Source organism: Podarcis muralis, chromosome 7 (assembly GCF_964188315.1).
Source record: "Podarcis muralis chromosome 7, rPodMur119.hap1.1, whole genome shotgun sequence".
Classification (NCBI taxonomy): domain Eukaryota; kingdom Metazoa; phylum Chordata; class Lepidosauria; order Squamata; family Lacertidae; genus Podarcis; species Podarcis muralis.
This window is the reverse complement of record NC_135661.1, coordinates 50,346,841-50,361,649: the sequence shown is the minus strand read 5'-3', so window position 1 is coordinate 50,361,649 and position 14,809 is coordinate 50,346,841.

Sequence of the window (14,809 nt, the reverse complement as noted above, 5' to 3'; positions counted from 1 at the left end):
ATTGGCTGGCTTTCTGCTGCTTTATTAACAACACGTAAGAGGGTGTTTTATCACATCCATCAGTGGTTAGCAGAAATGAATCAACTGCAGAAAGACGCTCGTACCTCTTCATGTCCTACCACTGTCTCTGTAAACATCATAATCCTTTTGAGATACTAACTCAGACAAATGTAGACAAGTCATGGATTACCAAAACCACTTTGCTAGGTGAAGACACACTGACTGGGGGGGGGGGGGGAGAGAGAACAGTCATATGGGAGTTATGGAAAGAGGCTCTGGCCCTGTCTGTAAAAGGTTTGGGGGGGTAAAGGTAAAGGGACCCCTGACCATTAGGTCCAGTCGTGGCCAACTCTGGGGTTGCAGCACTCATCTCGCTTTACTGGCCGAAGCAGCCGGTGTACAGCTTCCGGGTCATGTGGCAAGCATGACTAAGCTGCTTCTGGCGAACCAGAGCAGCGCATGGAAACGCCATTTACCTTCCCACCAGAGCGGTACCTATTTATCTACTTGCACTTTGACGTGCTTTCGAACTGCTAGGTTGGCAGGAGCAGGGACCGAGGAACGGGAGCTCACCCCGTTGCGGGGATTCAAACCACCGACCTTCTGATCGGCAAGTCCTAAGCTCTGTGGTTTAACCCACAGCGCCACCCACATCCCCGGCCCTATCTGTACTCCACCTTTATTGCAGTATCACATCACTTAAACAGCCATGGCTTCCCACAAAATATCCGGGCAACTGTAGTTTGTTACAGGTGCTAAAAGTTGTTAGGAGACCCCTATTCCCCTCACAAAGCTACAGTTCTCTGCAAAGAGGCACTGATTATTAAACCACTCAAGGAAACTTTGCTCTGTGGATGGAATAGGGGTCTGTTGAACTAAGTTCCTGCTTGTGGTCTTCCTAAAGTATCTGGTTGGGTTGGGTTGCCATATGTCTGGAATTTCCTGGACATAGCTGGTATATGGCAGTTGGAAACGGTGTCTAGACAAATGGCAACCCACAGTTTTTGTGGCCGGATTTTCACTTTTTGAAATATGGCAACCCTACCACTGTGAGAACAGAGTGCTTGACTAGATGGGCCTTTGGTTTGATTTAGCAGCGGTCTTCTTAGAACGGGACATGTGGTGTACCCAGCTCAGTCCTTTAATGCCTTGCAGTGCCTCCCCACCCACCAGATTTGCTTAATGGCAGAGGTGGTCCTGCTTGCAAGAGATTTTTCTTCTTACTATTATGGGAAACCACGCCGTTATGGTTGTGTGTGTCGGCACCAATAAGAAGTTCACAACCTGGTCATTTATGGGGGGGGGGGATTGTGTCTCTGTTTTTGCAGATTTTTTGACATGCATAAAAAATTGCAAAGGGGGATCCCCAAACACTCACTCCTCCCTTAACCCTTTAAGGACACTTAACAGAGCGGGCCATAGGGACACAGAAAGGGGCCTTATATGGATTCCATCTGACTTTGTATTGTCTACATTGGTTGACAGCAGCTCTCTAGTTCTGTCCCAGATCTCTCCCAGCTCTCTCCCAGCCCTTTGTGGAGACACTGGGAATTGAACCTGGGACCTTTCATATGCAACACAGATGCTACTGAGTTATGGCATTCCACTTGCTCTTGATGCAAGACTGCATCTGCTAGGAAACACTGTGCTCCATAACAAGCACCATAACAAGGGGGAGGGGTTAGAGTAAGGCAAGAATTAGAGCCTGAATTTTTAAAATGCCAGCCCTAGCAAAGGGATGTGGGGAGGTGTGTATGGGAAGTGGCCATGTGGGGACCTCTTCAGGCAAGACAGCCACATCCCCCACTCCAGGTCATAGGTGGGTCTCTCTCTCCCTAATGGACAAGTGGTAACAATGAACCAGCAAGATGCGTCTGATGTACTGGAAGAGAACCACTTTGACTGGCACCTGCAAGCTGAATGCCTCTGAGCATATGTAGGGAAAACATATCATGGAAAAAGCAAAGGGCCAGGTATCCCTGAGCATACGCAGAATGCTGCCTCAACTGTTGATTATAAGCTCCACATTAATACATAAACTTGGGTTACAGGCAATAGAATGCCATGCGCTGGAACTGTTGACAGATAATAGAGAGCATTGAAAGACTTGGAGGGAGAGGGAGAAGCAGATGGGGTGACAGAGGGGGCGCTCAGTGTTCTTTCTTAAGCATTTAGGCTGTGGTCGTAGGGAATGTTGGCAAATAGTTGGAGAAACCTGCATCTCAGATTGCCGGAAGGCGTTTGTATATCTGACCGCGTCTTTGTTTTTCATTTTTATAGAACCACTCTTAACTCTCTCTTCTTCTATTTTTTTTTTGAAGTTTCCACATGAGAAATGTTTTCCCAGCTGTTGGAACTAATTAGCCGACACAAGGAACGGCTTTGTTACATTTTTTCCTCTGGATAGGAGCGAAGTTATTTCGTGCAATTTTTATTTATTTTTTACACAACTCTGCGGCGCAATGTGCTGCATACAGAGCAGTTTATTTATACTGCTTTATCTCACACCTGTTTGGATCCTGGCTGTTTTATGGTATTTAAACATACTATTTCTTGCCAATTGCTTTATCTTCACAATTCCCCACGTTTGCTGCAAATGTTTCTTATTAACTCTAAAAGGAAACTTCAGTTGCTCCCCAAGCATGATTAGCACGGACAAAAATAACATAATTGATAGTTACGTCCGATGTGTTATCGCTGAAGACCTATAAAGCAGGCATTCTTTTAGAATACTGGAGGAGCTATTTGACTTCTCTGAGAAGTAATAATGCATATGGGAAGCACTAGCTATTTCTGGGGGAGTTTGTTTTTCAGTGAAAAAATACTGGAGCTTGTTTTTAAGTCCTTTATGCTCATTTTAGGTCTGGTCTTACGTACAGAATGAGTTAATAGAATTCAAGTGGACAATTGGGCTCTGCAACAAAACACTTCAGAATTCCAGCCACCCCATAGTTCCTCTCTAATTTTCTTCCCCCACATCGCGCCTCCATCAATCAGGCAGCATTCCAGGGCTACTGAGCATGCTCAGTCGTTATTGGGCTATTTGGAGGGATCCTTCCCTATGGATGGGAAATAAATTTAATTCAGTATAAATTTAAAGGTGAATCCCCCTAATTCGCACTTTCCGAAACAAGGCGAGAACCAAAACACAGTCATCCTTCATGAACACATTTTTCTATATTTTGTAATGCAGATCTACAGCCAAGCAATGAGAATATTGTTCTAGGTTGTAGGCACTAGAACATAATTAAGGCATCAAACCCCCCAAGTGTTGGAATGGGTGGTGTCTGTTTGAATCCAATTCTGTGACTTTGGGGGAAGCAAGAACCTCTTGGGGTATGGTTGCTGCAAGCCTCTCAGGTTGTTTATATGTGTATATAAAGCATATATCATAAAGACCCCACAGTCTTCAGTGTGCTCCATTTCCAAAACAAATACAAACCCTGGGTAACACATGCCTGGAATTCCCTGAAATCTCACACTGCTGTGGAGATTGGGGGTGTCATGTAACAATATAATGCAGTAAAGTGTGCATTAAAATGCATATATTGGTTGAAATAATGTACAAAAATGCATGGCAAGAGGGGAAATTGCTTTGCAAAAATTTGTATATTAGGCAGCGTTGCATACAAACAGATGTGTATTAGGAGAAATTTGCACTAAAACCCTGATAAATTTTCACAATGACTCTTTTTTAAATTGCAAACTGATCTGAAACTGTGGAGAACTGAACATAAGTTAGGAAAAATGAGAAATGGATAGAAACCAAAATGGACAGATTTGACTCTCCCTACCTTCTCCCATTGTGTTTAGATCATAGATCATAGAATCATAGAGTTGAAAGGGTCCCTGAGGATAATCCAGTCCAATGCAGGAATATGCAGGTCTCTCGTATGGGGATCAAACTTGCAAACTTGGCATGATCAGCAGCAAGCTCTAACCAACCGAGCTATCCACATTTTCTTTTCATTTCATTTTGTCCAGCTGCAAACCTTGGGGCTACCCCCAAACCTACTAATACCTCTTTCTTGTGCCTAGATGACGCCATTCTGGCTACATAAAATAACACTCACAACCTGATCATCTGAAATAGAAGGAAATATAGTACTGTTTCATACTGCAACTGGGTAATAGTATTTTTAATGCTCTCCTACATTAAAAATAGACTCCTTGCAAACTGAAAACTACCATATCATGGAGAGAAGTTCAGGCACAGTCTTCTGCCAGCTGTTCTAGGGCCACATCCCCACAATCCTTTTAAACACTCTTATACAACTTTAAGCACATACATTGAAATGTAAGAAGCTGCCTTATACTGAGTCAGACAACTGGTCCATCTAGCTGATTGACAGCAACTCCTCCAGGATTTAAGACAGGGAATCTTCCCCTGCCCTACCTGGGGATGCCAGGGATTGAACCTGGGACCTTCAGGAAGCTGTGGCCTTTCAAAAGTCATCTCTCCCCTCCTCCAAGAATCCTGGGAACTGTAGTTTATTAAGGATGCTGAGAGCTGTTAAGAGAAGCTCAACAGAACCACTTGGGAACTGTGGCCCTGTTCTTACATGTTCCTATAAGCACTAGTATCTTGCACAGGTCAGCTAGCTAGGAAGCTGGGGTCAGATTTAGAGCGAAGTTTTCATATAAGTCAGAAGCTATTATTAGAAGGTTGTGGTGTCTTATCAATGGAAGCTCATCACTCTCTTTACTGATAGCTCTGAATGATTCATTTCTAGCAATCCTGCTTCAAAAGGATGTGCCATAAGAGCCTCCCCAAAGGGTCTCGTTTGCTCTCCAAACAAATGTTTTGCACACACACACACAAATGCTCCAATTCATTCTGTATTTCTGAAGTAGCTTCTTTTATCCACAGCCAGAATATACATCCTCTTCATTCTTTCTTCCTCCACCCACCCCCCCCCCTTTTCTAATTCACATCACTTTCCCTTCCTTTCCTGAAGATTTTTCTGGGCTTTGCTCAAAGTTCCTAATCACTGTCTCACAGATGCAGTTTTGGAGCTAAACACTGCATTGCACTTTTCTTATTAAGGATAAATTTGCACACGTTTTGGGGTCTTGAAATAACAGAAACAAAAAAAGTCAAAGTCGAATAAAATGCAAGTGGCTCAGAGTTTGAGGTTTGCATGTCTTTGTAATAGCCCTGAGTAACAGGGCTTGTAAAAGAACTTTAAAGGGCCAAGTGCAATGTCCACTCACCATACATTTCAACAGGGCTTAGGTTCATCAGCTAGAAACATAAGAAGGCCTTGGTGGTGATGGTGCCACCAAGAGCTGCCATCTTGGTGTTGACCTGTAACAGGGCCATTTGTGGAATGCCTTCTCTAGTGAAGTGCACTGTCTGTTATTACTGATGCTCAGGAGGTATATGAAAACATTCCTGTTTACCCGGGCCTTCAAAGGCTGAACAACATTGTTCTGGCAACCCTGAGATCACTGAATGAAATCATGTTTTTACTATTTACTCACTGGTTCAGGAAGTGAAAACTGGGTAGTTCCTCATTAAAATGCAAATAAAATCAAATTCCTCCCCCCGCCCCCACCAGTCGTAGATGAATGAATGATTAAACACCATGCCAGAAAATCAGAATGAATGCTCATTATATTATAACCTCCCTGTAAAGAAAACAAACAAATGCTCAGTAAATCCCTGGTATAGTCTAAACCAGTTGTGGCTGGTGTCCACTGGAACTGGTAGAGCAGAAGACAGGGAGACCAACAGTAGGTGGAGCCAGAGCAAATAACAGGTTTAGTCAATTAATTCCAGTTTTGTCCCCATTCTTCTCCCTACTGAGTTCTACAAGCACGACACTGAAACTGAGAAGGAGGAAGCTGACAGCCAGGGTCACCCTCTGGACTGGTTATAAGTAAGGCAGACAGGTGGGAGTTGGCTTCAGATAGACTGGGCCTCCACTGGCCAAACACCTGTGTAAGTTCTGTGCAAGCAAATCAGAATGAATGCTCAATAGATAGGTCATCTGGAGGAGCCCTGTTGAAACCCTGAAAGCTTGGGGAGGGAACAGGAGTTAGATGTGTATTTGAAAGGATTTATATGTGAGTTCCAGTGCTAACACACTGGTTGGTATTCAACTAGGTTTTACTTAGAGTCGACCCAATAAAATTATTGGATTTCAGTAGGTCTACTTTGAGTAAAGCTTAGTCCAATGCCATAGAATCATAGACTGGTAGAGTTGGAAGTGACCCAAAGGTAATCTAGTACAACTTCCTGCAATGCAGGAAACATAGCTAAGGAATCCCCAACAGATGGCCATCCAACCTCTGTTTAAAACCCTCCAGTGAAGGAGAGTCCACCACCTTCCAAAGTAGTCCATTTCCTGATGGCTCTTACCATCAGGAAGTTCTTCCTAATGTTTACCTGGAATCACCCTTCTTGCAATTTGAATCCATTAGTTCGGGTCCTACCCTCAGGAGCAGCAGGAAGGAAGCTTGCTACCTCTTCCATGTGATAGTTGAAGATGGCCATCACTCTCCTCTCAGTTTCCTCTTTTCCATGCTAAACATACCCAATCCCTCAACCGTTCCACATAAGGCTTGGTTTCCAGACCCTTTATCATCTTGGTGGCCCTCCTCTGCACATTCTCAGCTTGTCAATATCCTTCTTAAACTGTGGCAAGTTCCAATGCTCACAAATTCCTCATCAGATCATGTACTCATGTACTATTCTGCATCTGACCCCAAAGTTCTAGTACTCTTGGGTTGGGGTGTTGGGGTGGGTGTGTTTTTTTTGAGTGGGGGGAGTTGTTGCTAGGGTTTTTAAATATTTATTTTAGATCTTGTGATTTATGTGGAAATTGTCCAGTTTGATTGTGTGATTTTTAAATGTTTTATTTACTGTTTATGACTACTTTCATTTTGTTGTAGTTATGTATTCTTTTCATGTTGTAAGCTGCCTTGAACATGGTTGCTCTGTGAAAAGGCAGCATACAAATAAAGTTATGCATGTATGTACATAGTGAAAAACACAGTGGATCACACAAGTCTAAAGCTTTGGTGTAGTAGTTAAAGTGTAAATCTGGGACTGAGAAGTGACTAGAGTTCAAATCCCCACTTAGCCACAAAGAGCAGTCACGGGGTGACCTTAGACCAGTCCTCCCCATCTCTCAGTCTAACCTACCTTCCAGGGTTGTTGTGAGCCCAGAGCTCCTCGGAGAGGATAAAAATCTAACCAGTAAATCAATGCATTTGACATCCATACATAGCAGCCAATAAGGCTGCTTGTAGTTTATTAGCATTGTACGAAGAGGCTGGCTGAATTAAGTCCAGCTTGTAGGAAGGTAGCAAAGGCAATATAAAGCTGTCTGTCCAGCCCATGCCTAGAGCTGACAACCAAGATGTAACTCACCCTCGTCTTCGGCCGTGCTGACAAGCCCATCTCATAACCATCCTCTGCCAACAGTTGGCAGGTTTACAGTCCCGTAACTCAGCCAGCTCATTGCTCCACGCTGCCACATGAGCGGCATTTCCATAACCCCCAAACAGTTAATTCCTGGCTTGACCGTGCTACAGTACATGGAAAGTTTCTTTTCTTTTCTTTTTTTTGGTAAAAAGCAAGTCACGAGAAAAGGGGGCTACTCCCTTGGACATGAGGGATATGCTGTAAGCACGCACACCTCGACAAGCAATGAAAACCAGCTGCCCAACTCCCAGCTGACATTACGAGCCATGAATCCACACTGCTCAAGAGCGAGCCTGCTTCTCTGGAGCTGTGAATCTTACCTATCCCTCTTGCTTATGAAGCGGTGAGGGGTGTGTGTGTCATATATCTCCCATTATGGAAATGCCTCCTCCTACATGACACATGGCAGGGGAGGAAGAGATCTGTGGCTCAGTGGTAGGGCATCTGCTGCAACTGTTCTTCTACCACTCTGTTCAAAACGATGTTTCCCCACATGCAGGGCTAAGGAAAGAGTGCAATTACACATCTGTATGATTGATCCTCACAGGAGCACAGAAAGCTGCCTTATACCAAGTCAGACTACTAGCCCATCAAGCTCAGACAGCTGCTCTGCATGGTTTCAGACAGGGGTCTCTCCCATTCCTACTTGGAGCTGTTGGGGATTGAACTTGGGACCATCCACATGCCAGGCAGATTGTCCACCACTGAGCTACAGCGCTTCCCCAATATGAACCTCCAACATGACCCGATGCTCACGCTGTGGATTGTAGCCAACTGAGTTCTATTATGAGTAGACCCAAGGAAACTAATATACCAAAGTTAATCAAGCACATCACTTTGAATAGGTCTACTCTGAGTAGGTCCAATGTTGGATACAACCCAGTTGCTTTATTAAGAAATGGAATGATACAATCTCAGTTCAGTCTCTCAGTCCTTCTGCAAAGACAAAGGGGAGGAAAAATGAATTTCTGGTTTCTCATTCCCCACTCCGGGAATAAAGTCCTTTAGGGTCTGCAACAGACAGCTCGTGTATTTTAGCTTCTTTAGGATACTTCATCCTGCAGAAGAGCTGTTGCAGGTACTAGGGCGATTACAAAAAAGTTGTTCTTTAACTGCCTGAGGATCATTAATGGAGGCATCTAGAGAAAAATTGACAAAAGGCAGAAAATGCCTTTAATTATTACCTGTCTCCTTTTTATGTTTTCATTCTGTAATTCTTTGTTGTCTCCCCTCATAGTTTCACATCCATACTCAACGGCAGGGGTGGGTGGGAAACCTTTTTAACTCTATGGCTGCAATTCCTTCTGAGCAATCTTCTGGGGGCCACAGCCAACTGTAGGCATCTTCCTGCATGCAAACACTATCCATGGAATATAGGAAGCTGTGGAATATTCTGTAGTTAAAAGTGCAGAGAGGCAGATAAGTACCACTAACCCTTCCTGCTAGTTGCTACAGTTTACTGGGATGGGCAAGTCAAGGAGGTCAGCATGATACAGGCACCCCAATGGAACCAATTCAACACACCTGCTGGTGCATTTTTTGAAACATACACACATACATACAGTCATACCTTGGATCCCGAATGCCGCAGACTCAGAAGTGAGTGTTCCAGTTTGTGAACATTCTTTGGAACCCAAACATCCAGTGCGACTTCTGCTGCTTCTGACAGGCTGCAGGAGCCTTTTGGAAGTCGAACGGACTTCTGGAACGGATTCTGTTCGATTTCCAAGGTACCACTGTACTTTTATTTCTGTGCCATATACTATTACTTTGTATAGTGGTACCTCTGGATGCAAACGGGATCCATTCCGGAGCCCCATTCGCATCCTGGAGCGAACGCAACCAGCGTCTGCGCGTGCGCGAGTTGTGATTCACCGCTTCCGCGCATGCTCATGACATCATTTTGAGCGTCTGCGCAGGCTCGAGCGGCAAAACCTGGAAGTAATGCATTCTGTTACTTCCAGGTCGCCGTGGAGCGTAACCTGAAAAAGTTCAACCTGAAGCATATTTAACCCGAGGTATGACTGTATTTTTATCCTGTGAACCGTCCTGAGATCTTGTGATGAAGAGCAGTATGTAAATCTAATCAATCAATCAATCAATCAATGTTAAGAGATAGTCTGGAGAAGGTATAAACTGCAGTGGGTTGGACAAATTGCTGCTGTTGAGATGAACATTCTTCTTAAGTTCTTATTTTTGTTACTTGAAATACCAAAAAAGATTTTGAGACAAGTGGCACAAAATGATTAGAGGCTTTATGGAGGCAAGAAAGAAAGCAGGCATTTCCTTTGACACACAGACATGCACAAAATAAAAGAGGGTTTGGGAGTTCCTAATATAGTGATTTATTATTAGCATCACTTATACTATATTTAGTTGCAGTCTGAAATGAAGCATGTATCTGATGTGATCTAGCACAAAGCATTTTGGGCTGAGTTCAGGGCCTTTTCTCACAACAAACAAAAATGGAGGATCAAAAATAGGGATAGATTAAAAAAAGAAAAAACCTTGGCATTGTAATCTGCACTGATTTATTCTAACGCCTATCTCAATCCTTAATCTTGACAAGAATTGAGTTTTCCCTCCCCCATTGTCAATTCTGCTAAACAAATGCACAATTTTCACATACTGTATACAGATAATGGTATATGCATATACACACCAGGTTCCCTAACATAACCAGCCCACAAACTGATACCTGCAGTCATGCATACACCTGTATAAAAATACATATGGACTGAAATACTCTTTTCTTCAAAACGCATTGGAGTTTGTGCTCTGAAAGGAATTTTCAAATTCACTCCGAATTTTGCTTTGGGTGAAGCTTCAGTAGCAACTCCAAGAAATACAATTGCTAATCATATCTCATTACATTCTATATATTATATTTATTTTTTAACAGAAAGCAGTGGTGGTTTTCTATAACTGTAGCCTTTGGATGTAACCTTAGATGTATCTTTTTGTACCTAGCATGAACGAATCTAATTAAACCTATGAAGTGCCTCCTCATTGACCTAAAACCCTTGAAAGCTGAAGGCTGGAGCTTTTTGATCATGCCTAGGAGAATTTACCTCCCCCCCAACCCACCGGTACCCATTTCTCCCCTGCCCAATCTCTCTCCTTTGAATACCTAATCCAATAAAGAGTCAGGGGGCATGGGATTTGTTGTTTTCTCTGTCTCCCAATTCAGATACAAACCCTGTGCTTTCCAGGATGAAACAATATCCCAGAGCATCTCTAAGAACATCCTTTCCCATGGAGGATGAGAGCCAGTGTGATGTAGTGGTTAAGAGCGGTAGTCTCGTAATCTGGTGAACCGGGTTCGCTTCCCCGCTCCTCCACATGCAGCTGCTGGGTGACCTTGGGCCAGTCACACTTCTCTGAAGTCTCTCAACCCCACTCACCTCACAGAGTGTTTGTTGTGGGGGAGGAAGGGAAAGGAGAATGTTAGCGCTTTGAGACTCCTTTGGGTAGTGATAAAGTAGGATATCAAATCCAAACTACTCCTCCTCCTCCTCCTCTACTTCTTCTTCTTCTTCTTCTTCTTCTTCTTCTTCTTCTTCTTCTTCTTCTTCTTCTTCTTCTTCTTGACCCTTGATGATCTTGGTTGCCTGCCTCTGCACACATTCCACACATTTTAGACGCTTTGAGACTCATTAGGATAGTGATAAAGTGGGATATCAAATCCAAACTCTTCTTCTTCTTCTTCTCCAGAAAACCCTTCCCATCACCAAAAGGAAAGCTAGCTGCTAGAGGAAGTGGGAATGAGCTTTATTGTGAGCTTGGCCTAGATTCAGAGGCATCTGACCCTGGCTTGTAAAGAGATGAGGTTTTCCTAATTTGCCACCGCCGCCCCTCCTACACCCCCTATTGCTTATTTCTTTATAACTTTTTTTGTTGGTCCTAATAAAGGTATTACTCTACCATTACAGTTATGAGTGTCATCCAGCTCTAGAGGGTACTTCTGTGCCTGGAAGGGTTGTGTGTCAGGGAGCCGCTTGACAGGTGCATTGACAGCCCTGCCAAATTTTGCCCTTTCATGCAGCAATTAATTAAAGACAAAGGAGACGTCTTTGGGTCAGAAATTGGCAGTCTCAGTCTTGCTATGTGGCTGCCAGTTCTGCTGTGTAACATCTCTCCCTCTTTTGAAGTATATGCTTTCCTTTTCATACATTGAACATGGAAAGGGCTGTCAGATGATGGCGTATTGGCCACTTGGGCCCTGAAATGGGCAAGAAAAGGCATTGCTCGTTATCCTGTCAAGGACTCCCGTGCCAGTCTATGCAAACTGATTTGCAATCAATGGCAAGTGATTACGCATTGTTTCCTATCGATTGACACAAGGAATCCTTGAGAGAATAATGAGCTACAGCTGATGACAATCAAGAACTACTGTCTCATGGCAAGTTTGATTGCACTCTCCTCTATGGAGGCAATGAACACTCAATACCACAATGTATGTACAGCACACATACAAACACAAAATTATATATTGTTGCAGGCTCATCCCACTCTCCTGGGCACTAAAGAATTCTGAAGATGGCATCACAGGGTATCATTTCCTTTGGTTCAGACACTTATGGTGACTTCGTTGTAACATTTGCTTCATTTACAAATGGGCAAGCATTGCTCAGCCAGGGCAAAATACCTCTCCAACGGGTCAGCAGATCCTCTATCCCACATGAGACTCTCAGAGAGCAGGTTTTGCTGCCTCCACCAGGCTGTACTCCAGCTTAGCTGACTACACTCTCGGTTCTGTTCTCCGGCTCAAATGGAAAAGTCTTGTTTCTCCCCCTGATTTAAGACCACCCTCACCCCACTAAAGATGCTGGACAATTTCAATGGAAATGGGAGCAGAAATTGCCAGTGTTCACTTAGTCACCCATGTCCAGAACAAGGAAAACAATCCGTATTCACTGCTGCTGCTGCTTCCAGTCCACCAACTATCCATAATTGATTACATTCCTCCCCTCATTTGCATTGCATTTCCTTTGCATTGAAATGAATGGAGTAAAATAACATAATCACAATCTAATTTACATAATTAATTATGTAAGTTTTGTAATTTCGTCACAGTTGATAGCAAGAGACAGGTTTGGGTGGAAGATAAACTGCAGCAGAATGGAAATAGCGCTGCATGTGAAGAATACAGTGTGGAACAGAAAAAAATGTCTCCTTACAACCCTACCCCTCCATACTCTCTGGATGATGTAGACCACTTTTCAGTTCAGCACCTCTTTACTGTTGAAGTACTATTTTAGTAGAATCCTCAATTTAGAAAAAAAAAACTTTTTAAAATTGCACCAATCACTTTTTTTGTTGTTAGTAGTAGTAATAGTAGTAGTAGTAGTAGTAGTAATAGTAGTAGTAGTGCTTAAGCAACAAAAAGCATTATAGCATAGTTTTGATTGATTTTTTTTTTATAAAATTTTTTATTGCGTTTCTTTCCATAATTTTGTACATTCCAGACACATACAGTAGATACAAGAAACAATTTTTTCTTTTTTAACAAAAAAAAAACAACACACACACAAAAAATACATCCCTATTTGGACTTCCCCACCCCTTCCGGATCTGCGTTCTTTAAATTGACAATGTCAGCAATTTGTTACCTTATTTCATACCTCACTGTAACTTTCAATTGTTATGTATCCAAATTCAATGTATTGTATCTCAGTTTTAATTCCTTTAAAATAAACATAACATATTCGATTCAATTTGTCTCCTTTTCTCTTTTATCACTTGTTTTACCATTTACTTAATCATAGTTGCTAAAGCATAACATTTCCTGATCGTGCACTGTCTTAAGATTCATACAGTTTGTAATATTTTTGCAAATAGTCTTTAAATTTTTTCCAGTCCCCCTCAATTGTTTCTTCATCCAAATCTCGGATTCTGCCGGTCAGTTCAGCTATCTCCATGTAGTCCATCAACTGCGTCTGCCATTCCTCCAGCGTGGGCAAATCTTGTGTCTTCCAACTCTTTGCGATGAGTATTCTTGCTGCTGTGCTAGCGTACATAAACAAAGTTCTGTCCTTCTTTGACATTTTCTGGTCCACCATACCCAGCAGGAAGGCCTCTGGTTTCTTGGGAAAGGTATACCTAAATACCTTTTTCAATTCATTATAAATCATTTCCCAGAAGGCCCTCACTTTTGGGCAGGTCCACCAGAGATGGAAGAAGGTCCCCTCTGCCTCCTTACACTTCCAACATTTGTTGTCAGACAGGTGATGTATCTTAGCTAACTTGACTGGGGTCATGTACCACCTGTATATCATTTTCATAATGTATTCCTTCAGGGCTAGTTTTGATTGATTTTTGAAAGGAACATAAGAAGTAGGGGCACATTCATTTCTCAATACCTTCTGCTGAGTTTTATGGGACATAATATTGGGGGTTCCTTGCCCTTCGGCTTCAAAATCAGGAGGTGAACTGACCTCAACTGACAGGGAACCCATGAGTGAGGGTATCACTTGGGGGAGTCTGAAATATGAGGGGCATTTCACTATTAATCTAATAAAAAGTAAGGGGACATAATGAAATGTGCTTGACTTGAGATAAGAGACACTGTTCCTTTAAGCTGCTCACTATGAGGCTCTTCTTCCTGTTGCTGCTGCTGCTGCTGCTGCTTAGAGGAGAAAGAAGAACTACAGCTCAGTGGTGGAGCCTCTACCTTGCTTGCAGAAAGTTCTGGGTTCAATCCCTGGTGTTTCCAGGTAGGACTGGGAAATACTCCCATCTCCCAAACCCCGGAAGGATGGTGCCAAGTCAACATAGGCCATACTGAGCTAGATGGGCCATTGATCTGACTTGGTATACAGCTGGCCCTTATCTTCCTATGTAACAAAAGGCACATTGTTTTGGAAAGCTGTCCTGTGCTTTTCAATTCCTTTGGTTCTTCTATGGCAGAGGACTCCTTTGTGTTTAACCTGCCGTGGACATCTATCTTTAGAGACGCTAAAGCAACAGGGAAGCTATAACTCCATTAATTGTGCATTTAGTCCTTCAGCGAGTCCCACATGCACAGGCCACATGTATGTGGCAGAGGTGGAGATATTTTTTAGCATGTTGTACTTCTACAGACCTCAGGACTTCCCCAAGTATGCAGATACGACCTTCCTCTTTGTGGAAAGGGCCACTTTGGCCACAGAGTTGTCTGCACCCACCATCTTGAGTTTGCTATGGCAGGGAGTGGTTGGGCAAATAGGCTACTGGGATATCTCTGCAGGTGTCTATAAATGCACTTCTCCAAGGATTGTGGTAGTTAATGTTAGACTCTCTTCTCCAGCAGAAATTTCAAACAGAAACAATGACCACTTGAAAAGCAAACATATAAATCACTAACATAATGTAACTGTCCTGACTTAGAGTTTTAAT